Source organism: Corticium candelabrum, chromosome 20, assembly GCF_963422355.1.
Source record: "Corticium candelabrum chromosome 20, ooCorCand1.1, whole genome shotgun sequence".
NCBI lineage: Eukaryota > Metazoa > Porifera > Homoscleromorpha > Homosclerophorida > Plakinidae > Corticium > Corticium candelabrum.
The window spans coordinates 3,542,640-3,553,890 of NC_085104.1; the positions used below are offsets into that span (position 1 = coordinate 3,542,640).

Here is an 11,251-nt window from a genome sequence, read left to right on the forward strand (position 1 = left end):
AGTGCAAATGTAATTTTGCTTATGCAAAGACTAAATTCAGAAACTTTGTCAACAAAAATCGATATAATGGAATTTTGATTACAGTATTCACAAATTCCTATCTGACCAACATAATGTTTACAGAATTTTTGTGACTTACTGGTGTATCATCATCGTGTTCTGCTCTCCAAGCTTGAAGTGATGCCCCTGTTTGCAACAGTCGCAACAGGGAATAGTCGTAGAGCTCTGATTCCAAAGTCTCCGTTACAATTTCTGTTGTTTCCCAACTAATATAGTATTTTGCGCTTGGCTGAATGTTAGTAGGTGTTATCTCCAAGTTGAGGCTTCAAAGGAAGTTTAGTAGTTCCAGTGCAATAGAATAGTAACAGTCGACATAAATGTATCTCTAATTTCCTTTTGTATTTGCAGCAAACTGTGTAATTAGCCTATGTGCCAGCTAACACCTGATGTCATTAATTTCACTCTACAATCCATCATACAATATTAACAAACATGCATAACAGCTGCGTACTTATAGAGGTACATAACGGTTATACACTGTGTACCTCACAAAAGTTGTTAGAGTGAATGCCAAGTGCTTCATTCCTCATGTACTGAAACGTAGGGTAATTATCTACAAAATTTCTAGAAGTGACACTGTAAATTATTATCATCAGACAGTAGACACCACAGCTTGAACTGTCTTGTTGCCATGGAGCATTCTATAACCAACAAATTATAATCTCCAAGAATAAAAAGTGCAATATGTATACTTTCTCAACTTCGTTAGTCCACTCTGTAGCAACATAGTTCTCTTTCGTCAATGTTACTGTATCTGATAACCAATCTCTAATGGGAGAATAGTAATGTTACATGTGTCTTTCATATGTACAGTATGTGTATATATGTATTATATGTATGCATGACCTAATCTTTAGAAAGACTTCTGAACACACTTCCATTAGCGGGTCATAGTATTTAATTGTCCTGTGTGTTATGTCGATATCCTAAAAAAGTCACTATTTGCACACTGTTGTAAATAATTTCATCTAGTAACAAACATACTATACAACACCAATGCTGCTTCACAGGCATGTGCATGGGAATTAACAGAACATCATAATGGAAAATATTTATCTGCAGAATATCAATCAAAGCACTTATGAAAATGTTGCAATCATTTTACTTGATGGCTATTTACTGCACCAGCTGTTTCATTGTCCATTGTCTTACAGCAACAGAACCTTGATTGTCGAGCTTCACATAGAAGTAGGTATTGAAGCTCTTGACTTTTCTTCCCTAAAAAAGAGTTGTAGTTTGTAACGAGCAATTAGTTATAATGAGATAATACCTTGCGGCAAGCATCCGCCTCCCATAAACATGATACTGCATTAATGAGCTGTCAATACTAATACATTACCAATATGTATCATTTCACTAGCTCGTTCACAACAAGTGACATTGTCATTGAGCCATTTGTTTGGCTGAAGCTTTGCTAAAGTCACGTACTGTAAGGAAATCTGGAAAGTTTGAATCAGACAGTTGTCTGTCACCGGCTATTTTGTCTAGTGCAGTAGCCATCTGTAAATTGCACATTACCAATCAATGCACATAGCAATGACCAATTGCAGTATCATCTAGAGAGGACCATTTGATCTACTTCTTTCTTCTCTTGACTTGATAAAATGTAAAATGGCTGCAGTCTTCTCATTTTTGGTGGAATGTCTGGCATATTTCACATACAGGATATGTTAAGTTCAGATAAATTGTTCAAAGTATATATCGGTAGCACAGTGTAGTTCAACATCTTTGTCACACGTCCTGCTCTTACCTGGAATACCTAAAGACAGCAACTGAATGTCAAAGGGCAGCTTGCATATTCTTGTTTATAATACGTCGAAATGTTTTACAGATCTACGGCCACTAAGAGATTGATCAACAGCAAGTGAATAAATTTAATTAACGTGGACTAATATAAGGTAGATAATGAGTAAATAAAGACGTATTTACCAGAGTGTATATTTCTTGGGTCTTCCCTGCAGGCTGTTGCTATGATTTTAGTGACATTCATTTGTAATCCTAGAAATGAAAAGGCTGATGTAAAACAAGTCAATTCCGGAAGCTGTGAAAACTGCTGTGGTACCTGGTGGGGGGACAGTATCTGTTCTTACATAATAATGGTGACCGTACCTTGTAGTACCTGGTGAAATGAAAAGGCTCATGTACAAACAAGTCAACTGCTGAAGCTGCAACAACTGCTGAGATACCTGGTGGGACAGTATCTGTTCTTGCATAATTATGGTCCCCGTAAGGATGGCCTTGCGCAGCAGAATCATCTAATCAGAAAGAGTGAAATAGATAGATTACAGGACATTAAGCTCTATAATGTCATACATACCATTGTTTGCTATATCTAGACTCACAAAATCATTTTTGGCATAGTGGCCAAGAAGCAGTGGAACATCATTAGAAGCAACATGGCGTTTGGGTTCTACTATAACAGTAAAATGGTCGCTTGCACCATCTACACTGCTGACTATTAGAATATTATGAGACAGCACTGTTGTTAATGCCATCACAACAAGGTGGTCTCCCCACTGGCCATCCTTCTCCATGTCAGATAAATACTGATCCCAATCCTTACTGACATATTGTGAAAGGTTTAGTTTCTTGTCATTGATATCTTTGCAAAAATGCTACATTAGTTTAATATATACATCCCACGTGTAGTAGTGTACTAGCTGTTCTTAAAACAAACTAGTGATCTCTGAGACAAGAAATTGCCAGTGCTCGAAGCTCACTGTGACAGTAGGGCTTTTCTGACTTAACTCGTTTCAGCTGATCCGAAACAGCATGAAAAAGACAATTTCCATCAGCAGGTGTTGTGTCTCTAAACTTGAGCCCAGACATTCCTACCCTCTCTGCTAGTCGACAATGGTTTTGATTGGCTGCTTCACAAGATATTTTGTTGAAGTCTGATCTTGCTGCCTGCATGCAAATCTGTGATCAATAAGAATAGCATATATATATATATATATATATATATATATATATATATATATATATATATATATCAAAGCTGTTCACATTGAATTACTTTAATCTTATTCTATAACAATGAATTCGAAATAGCAATTAAATTGAATTAAATTCAATTGAATTAAATGAGTTTGCTAGACATTCATGTTGTGCTGTTTCCATAGAGTAGTGACTATAGTAATAGCTGTTACAATGTAGTGACTTGATAGAGCATTAATTAACAAAATTATAGAACACACATGCATACCCATACTTACACACCTACACGTCTATGCACTAGTACTGCATGCACTTACTTTTCTTACGGTTTTTCCACAATTGTCAAAGATGGATGTAGAATCTCTTTTGTTTATATGAATTTTCCCTTGCCTGGTTGTTAATGCTAATAAGAGATGGCTGGCCTCATACATATCACACACTGATTTTTGATTTCCCTGTCTTCCCTGCCAAAACGTTTAAACAATCAGCAGCAATGTAAATTTCAATAATTTCCCAGCTCAGCTCTAATCCACCATGCAAAAAAATGATGAAAGCCCTAGGCAATGGCAATTGCAAACCTGCTGTGTTGATGGCTTTTGCCTTTGCATTTTTTGTGCTGACAGGCGAATCCCTTTAGAATGTTGTCTATATTTTGCCAAAAAGCAATAAAGTCTTCACTACCTGTAAACAATTGCCCATATTGCCGTGTTTTATCCAGCTAGACATTCACGTACATGCATGCTCTTAACCTGAAAGACTAGCTGGACTGCATACGTTGTTTGACCTTGACGGTGAAACTCGAGCTGATTCAGAAATGGGTGAAACACTGTTTTTGTGAGATACTACACAATAGCAAATGCAAATGACAGAATCATGTGTTCTTGCTTGATGAATATGCCTATACCTTCAAGCTTAGGCAGCCTTTCAACTTGAAACAGTGTTGCATCTTTTAGTTTCAAGTCTACAATACAGATGTCACAAGAATTCTTAAACTCTGTGAGTTAACAATACTCTCCTGTCTCAAATCTGTCCGTGTTTTTATCAATTATTGAACAACGCGCAACTATAATTGTATGTATGTATGTATGTATGTATATATGTATGTATGTATGTATGCATGTATTGGCACATCATTTGCAATCTGGTGTCAAAGAAATTCAGACTGTTGGATGGACTCTGATGTCTATAGTCGTGCAATAGTGGTAATAGTTATTAATTCTGAGCTAGTTTTGATTCTTGTTGTATGTTGCTGTTTAGTTGTAGTGTCTACAGTAGTAACCTTTTACTCTGCGCCATACTACAGTTGTACATAGACAGGGTCTCAAACACCCCTTCTAGATGAATAAATCATGTATGTATTCAATAAAAGTATGTATGTACACGTGTGTGTGTGTGTGTGCGCGCGCGCGCGCGCGCGTGTGTGTGTGTGTGTGTAATACATGTATACACAAGCTGAAAATATTTACAAACCTTGCTGATTAGAACATTTTTTATATAACGCAGAAGACTCTGTGGTATCTTTTTTCAACCCTGACACAGGCATTCAACAAAAGCAATGATTATTGTTTTACGTGTCACAAAGGACACGGTACTGTACTACAGTAATCATGGCAGCAAACAAACATAACAGTATGTAGACTGTCGTTTTGCCTTTGTGTATACCATTTCTCAAGATAAAGAAAATCATTATCATTATAGGAAAAGAAATTATTCGATTTTACTGTTCACTTCTATAAACTCTCTGTATGATATCTATGGCATGTATAATGATTGTCAGACGGACAGACTGTCAACTGTTTGACTCTGTCGTACTTAGGGATCTTTTAGGTCCTATAGCTAGTTCTTAGACAAAGAGGCAAACATACACAGACAGACAGACAGACAGATACACAAATATAGATAGACGTACAGACAGGCAATAAACATATGTATTAACAAGCATACACAAAAAGACAGACAGACAGACAGACAAACAGACAGACAAACAATTTGACAGACAAACAATTTGACAGACAAACAGACACACAGACAGACACTTGCATGTCTGGTCAAAGTGTTTGACCGAACTGAACTTAGAGCACAGCAAAGAACCGACTCATCAATACCTCGACAACGAAAACAGACCAGACATGTTGTTATCGATCCCCAAATTTGTCATGGCACAGAACTAGACATTTCTCTAGCACATCCCTGGTGCAGACTCGCTAGCATTGACTGTTAGCACAGCAGGTATTGCGGCCTCAAGGAGGGAAGAGAGAAAAGAGGTTAAATACAACCGAGAGCTTCTTCCAGGAGCCATCAAACCATCTTTTGTTCCTTTGCTTCTTGAACATTTTGGTCGCTGGGGGCACAAGCCTCCAACTATCTGAACAAGCTGGCCGAGTCGTCTAGAGATGATGAGGAAAAGAAAAACAAGGCCCAATTCAAGACCATGTGGAGATCTCTCATCTCCATTTAACTGCAGAGAAACCTTGCTAAAGTTATAGCAGACAAGATATATAGCATTCACAGAATGAACACTACAGTTGCAAATTATTAAATCATTGTATGTGTAGGGCCTAGGGTCCTTTTTGTTTTTGACAGACAGACAGACAGACAGACAGACAGACAGACAGACCGACAGACAGAGAGATAGAAAGACAGACAGACAGACAGACAGGCATACAAACATGTCGATTCACATGTAGACTAACAAACCAATAAATTGCACAAATGTCTACCGTCTGCCGTACATTTTCGTGGGGATCATGCTATCTGTAGAGCTTCTGGTTGCGAAATTAGTCCGTCTTCTACGCAGTCAGCAAGAAAACGAAATTTTTCCAGCCTCTTCGTGGCGCTCATGTCACAAGACCCACAAAACGTGCCCAAAACGTGCCCAAACGTATATACGCAAGTGGCAAATATCAACTTTCCTCGGTAATATTTCAGTTTTTGAGCCGTCTATGGCGTGAATTACACCAGAACGTGTACCTGTGTCAGCACGTCTGGAATTGCAGGAAGCGATTGATATAAATGCCTATATATCGCCTTTTTAGGGGCGCGAGATAATTTATTGCTGCCATTGTGCTAACGCGCGCTACAATTTGTATTCTATTGATATCAATGCGGCCGAGAACGGCAGACTGATATCAACCCGCCGCTACCGGCTTCCGTAGGTCTGACTACACCGACTCGCTCATAGGCCTACGAAAGTGCGTTTACATTGTGGTGTAGAACACGTAGTCTTCATGAACAGTTTCAAGGCCATTGACCCCGTAGTTTCTGCGTAATTGATGTTACAGACAGACAGACAGACAGTCAGAGTGACAGACAGACAGGCAGACAAACAGACAAACCGACAAACAGACAGACAGACATACAGACAGACACACCAGACATATGGATATGTAGAGATAAACTACCCTTTCTCAAGTCTGAATCTGTCAACGATTCTACCAAAGCAGTGAACCAGAATCCAATAAATTTGGGCGTGTCCATAAAAGTAGGCGTGCCCGTAAAATCGCGAGATTTAGTTCCCCCATTGTAGGGGTCACTTAAACATACACATTCGTGACAATATAGTTCTAGAACAACAGTAGACTAAAATCAAATGACACAGCCTACTCATGAACCCGAGTGACCAAGATTTTGTCCTGTAGGTCGATCACCTTTCTTACCGCTCTGCAACAGAAAAGATGAAGAAACAAAAACGGCTATTCAGTGGCATAATCTTTCAAAGCGAACCTCTCAACTGACATGAATAACGTCTTAATATGCCTTGTAGAAAAGTGATGAAGGCGAATGACCCAGAAATGATCCCTGATGTTCGACTATTTGTCTCTCAGATTTCACGTTCTGCCGTAGTAACAGTAGGATGAGAGCTAACATCTTCGCATAGGTATAGTAGCCAAAAGGAACACTTCAGATCTGCGACTGAAGAGAGAAAATCACTCGAGATCAGGTGACTGAGATTACGTCACGTGACTCATCCGGTTTCTTCGTTGTCTGCGTGAGTAGAGGTTGACAAGACAAAACCAACACTTTGCCGAAAGGAAGCCATATAATGAGCCTATTTACAGAGATGACTTGCGTCTCAAACGGAGTTGTAGAAACGAGATGCAACGATATATGATATTCTGTGACCGAGAATAAGTGCGATCAATTTTCAAGTTCTACAGCAGCAACATTACGACAGAAGCTGACGTGACCCGCTCTACCTAGGTGCTATCCAGTAGGACAATGACGCAAACGTATCAGTTAGGTCTGGCTGCAGCTATTTGGCAGAAAACGAGTGACCAAGATTAGGAAATGACCAAGATCAGATCCGGGACTTCATGTCTTTACCACGTAGAACAAAACTGGATTTGCAATATGCCAAGGCTTGAGTTTCGTGTCGTGTCGTGTCGTCGTGCGTGGGAGTGCGCACGCGTCGCGCGTGACGTGTTGTGCCGTTCACAATGTTATTTCAGCGCGCTGTAGACGTTGCTGCATAAATTCTTGAACTGACGACTCGCGCTTCGATTTTCTACTGGCAGAACTCTGCCGGATCCCCCAGCTTAAATTCTTCAACTCCTCCAGTTGCTCAAAATCCTTTTCTTGCGTTTTCCTAGCACGCTAGTCTTTGTACATCTTGCAGCTGATCATCCACGAGCAACGACAGCTCCCTACACAATACATAGACCGCTCAACGTCGAGTACAGGCGCCGAAAGCAGTCATTACTCACGAAAACCACATGTGCATTCTAGTTGGCTGTGATGGGTCGATATCAAAATGCTACTTCCGATGCGACGTGCTCAGCTTGCGGTTCGACGATCAAATAGAATTCAGTTCTATTTGGACGGGTCGTGTCGCATGCGTCGCGTCAGCTTCGCGTCGTGTCGCGTCGAGACATTCACAATTAAAATTTTGTAGAACGCGACGCACGCGATGCGAACCTCAGGCCTTCGCATATTGTAAATCCAGCTTAACTCAAGTTTTTCCAACTCATCAAAATTCAATTTCACTTGCTACAAAAATACACTAACGAACTTAGAACATAAACATACCATTCAGCCAAAACACCGCGAAAGGAGTCCTTCTCATTCGGACGACACCAAGAGCTTGAGGAAGTCAAGCAAGACTCGTGTGGTTAGCCGGTGCGGGCGAATTTTTTTTGGCCGCGGTTTGGACTTAGCCTCTGGAGTGAACAGTGGGCTGGTAGTACGAGGCTCGCGGCGCGGCTCCTAACATAGAGCATGTTTGGTAGCCGTTAGACATGTTGCAGTTTTAGTTTCTACAGAAACGACATGTCGATCTATTGCGCATTCTTTGAGTATTAACTACAACGCTTCTTTCAAATGGGGCCCCAGTGTTGAACTCGAAGTCATGTTCGCCTCACAAATCGACGTTTAAGAAAGCAATGGAATAAAAGAAGGCACAATCATCTGATTCGACGATTGCTTGAGAGTTAAATCTATTATGGTACGTGATGTAGTTACGTTTTCTTCTATACTAATATTAATAATTAATTTATAATTTATAAACGCAATATATTTCTTCCATGTAATATGACATGATTAAGTAATGATTTAGAATTGCTAACACAAACAGTGGTTTAGGTAGGGTGTAATTTAGTCAGTTCTAATTAGTGTCCTCCACAGATGCTTGAATAAATACTCCTGTAATTATATTAATAACTTAAGTTGAATAATTTCAATTAGCAATAATCTGTGTTGCTCGCACATATCTACATGTAGAGGTATTATTACAATGACATTCTATCACTGAACATGTCACATTACATATCATATTATGCACGTGCATGTCGCTCACAACCACATCAGTCTGATCAGGAAAGTCATTGCGAGCATTCGAAGCAAATCCTACTTCAGATGTGTTTAGATCATCATGGTTATCTATACAGAAGACATGTCATTGTTGATGATGAATTTATGAATTATTTAATTAGATCTTAGAAGCGTCATTGTCTCCAAGTGCTAGCTGTTGGTTGTAATGACCTGCAATGAAGTCCAGCCACTTAATTAAAATTAACAATACTTACTTGCACTCTATCCAAATCTCAAGATTACCAGAACCACCAGTAGTGTGACTGTCAATCTGCAGCGACAGTACGACATGTGACTTATATATATATATATATAATATCAACAGGAACTACTGTCAGCAAGGCCATCAGCACCAACAACTTTTAAGTTGATTGTGGCAATATAACACAAGAATGATTTTAATATATATGTATATGTATGTATATATATATATATATATATATATATATATATATATATATATTTATATCTCTGCTTGCAGGTCATCCAGTAACTTCTAGCTGCCAACTCCTCACCATGTTTTTATAGATGCTCTCATTGACAGGTAGGACAGCTGCTATCAGTAAGAACACAGGTGTTCTAAAGCAGATATCAATACAAATACTACTTTTGCATGCATGTTTGATTGCCTTTATGCTTTGTATGTAGTCTCACGTAGCCAGCCCTTCTGTTTTTGACTTTTGGTTGGTGGAAAGACTTTCAGAGTCCTTTCTTGCCGTCTAGGCATCAAAAAGGAAGAGGGTCTGGGTACACAAGACTAGCCTCTATGCAAGTGTAACTGCATGCATGATTTCCATGTAGCACTAGAGTAATGTATAGGTACCGTACTTTTACTAGGAATTTGTATAATTATTTACATTGTGTATCTGTAGCTCTGTTTGGTAGTCATTTGACATATATGTCTGTTGCTGGAGATCAAAGAATGTATAATGCTGGTGCTACTTATTGATGATTGCAAAGAACTCTTTCAGTGTATTTGAGAACCATGCTAGATGCCATATGTGCCAGATATGCATCTACTGATGTTATCTTGGTTTCAAAATGAGGGTGATGTTATGTAAAACTGTATGTTTTATGTTCCATTCATATTTATATTAACTGACATACATTGAAGTCAAAAACTATGGTCCATATTCATTGCATTTGACATTGTGACAGCAGGTCTATTGCCTAACTTAATTAATTATGATAGTGGCCTCTTTAACTTGATATTGATCTTTCGTCTACATTGATTTTCATGTTGTGGTCTTTACAATGAATGAACAGTAATGTGTGTTCTGAACACTAGAATTATAGTAACACTGTCTATTATATTTATTAAAACTCAATCTTCACTTATAGACTATTTGCATACAACTTACATACACTTATCTATATCACCCTTTTTGCTAATAATTTGCTACTAAATCAATAGTAGTTACAATGAATGGCAATCAAAACAAACTCAACGAAAGGCAATCATAGCTATGAATGTGTCTGCGGCGTCAAACCAGTCAGTATGATCACTTATAACTGTTGCAATACTCAACAGGGATTATAGTGCACTTGCAAATACTGTGCTTAGTGCTCGAACAATTGATATTGTTATAGGCTGTCACCACTTTCCGGCATTCTGCTGTCCAAGTTTTACACTTGCTGTCAGTGAATGCTGACGCTTTCCTTTACATTTATTTTGCTTTCTGACAGGTAGTGTGTATCGATCTCGTGCTACATTAGCTTTTGATTTCAATGAAACAGCATTTAGGGGACGTCCACTATAAGCCTTTGATTTTCCTTTAGGTCCATATTTTCTTCTACCAGATGCTGTTGCTTGCACAGGGATTCGTCTGCCACGTCGCATAATCGAACCATTCTTCTTAATGGTAGAATACCCACCAATAACCCAGCCAAACTGATGGAATGCAATGGCGAGTCTTGCCATGGACTGAGGATTTTGCATACTCTCATATCTTGACACAAATTTTTTTATGCCTTCTTGAAACTGCGGATGTTTACTGTCAAGTTTTGCGCTAATGCTGTCCATTACTGCTTGCAATCTTTTTTTTCAAGGTTGTAAGAGATATGTCTACGAACTGGTCGGAAGTCTTCAGCTTTTCTTCGGCATTAGCATCTTCAAACTTTGTTGTTATTCGTTGTACAACAGAACTGAGGCTTTCACTTTGGTTGCAGATTGTAGCTGTAGTCTGTTCATAGTTTTCTTGATGCAGTGAGACATAAAAATCTATGTCAGCATCTGCCTTGCTTCCAAGTGCAAGTGTTGCAACTCTTGTTTTCCTAGTGGGCTTAAAGATGGGAAGCAATTCACTGACTGTATTTTGTATTTTAAAACTACTGCAGACTGGTGAACACAAGGGGAACCGTCAATTCCCTTTGCACAACTGCATGTTCCAAGATGCATGTCAACTTCATAAAACTTCTGCTCATCTCTCTTTAGACGATGAGTACTTTG

The 11,251-nt window shown here is 38.9% G+C and overlaps 1 long non-coding RNA gene across 1 annotated transcript; it reads right to left on the reverse strand.

Annotated features, from left to right (window-relative positions):
- Positions 1–799: 799 nt before the first annotated feature.
- LOC134195968 (uncharacterized) lies at positions 800–1,384 on the reverse strand. Its single transcript, XR_009972470.1, has 4 exons — positions 1,331–1,384; positions 1,186–1,278; positions 1,045–1,116; positions 800–986 (listed from the first exon to the last, which is right to left on the reverse strand). It is a non-coding gene; the product is annotated as an uncharacterized LOC134195968 (long non-coding RNA).
- Between the last annotated feature and the right edge of the window lie 9,867 nt (positions 1,385–11,251).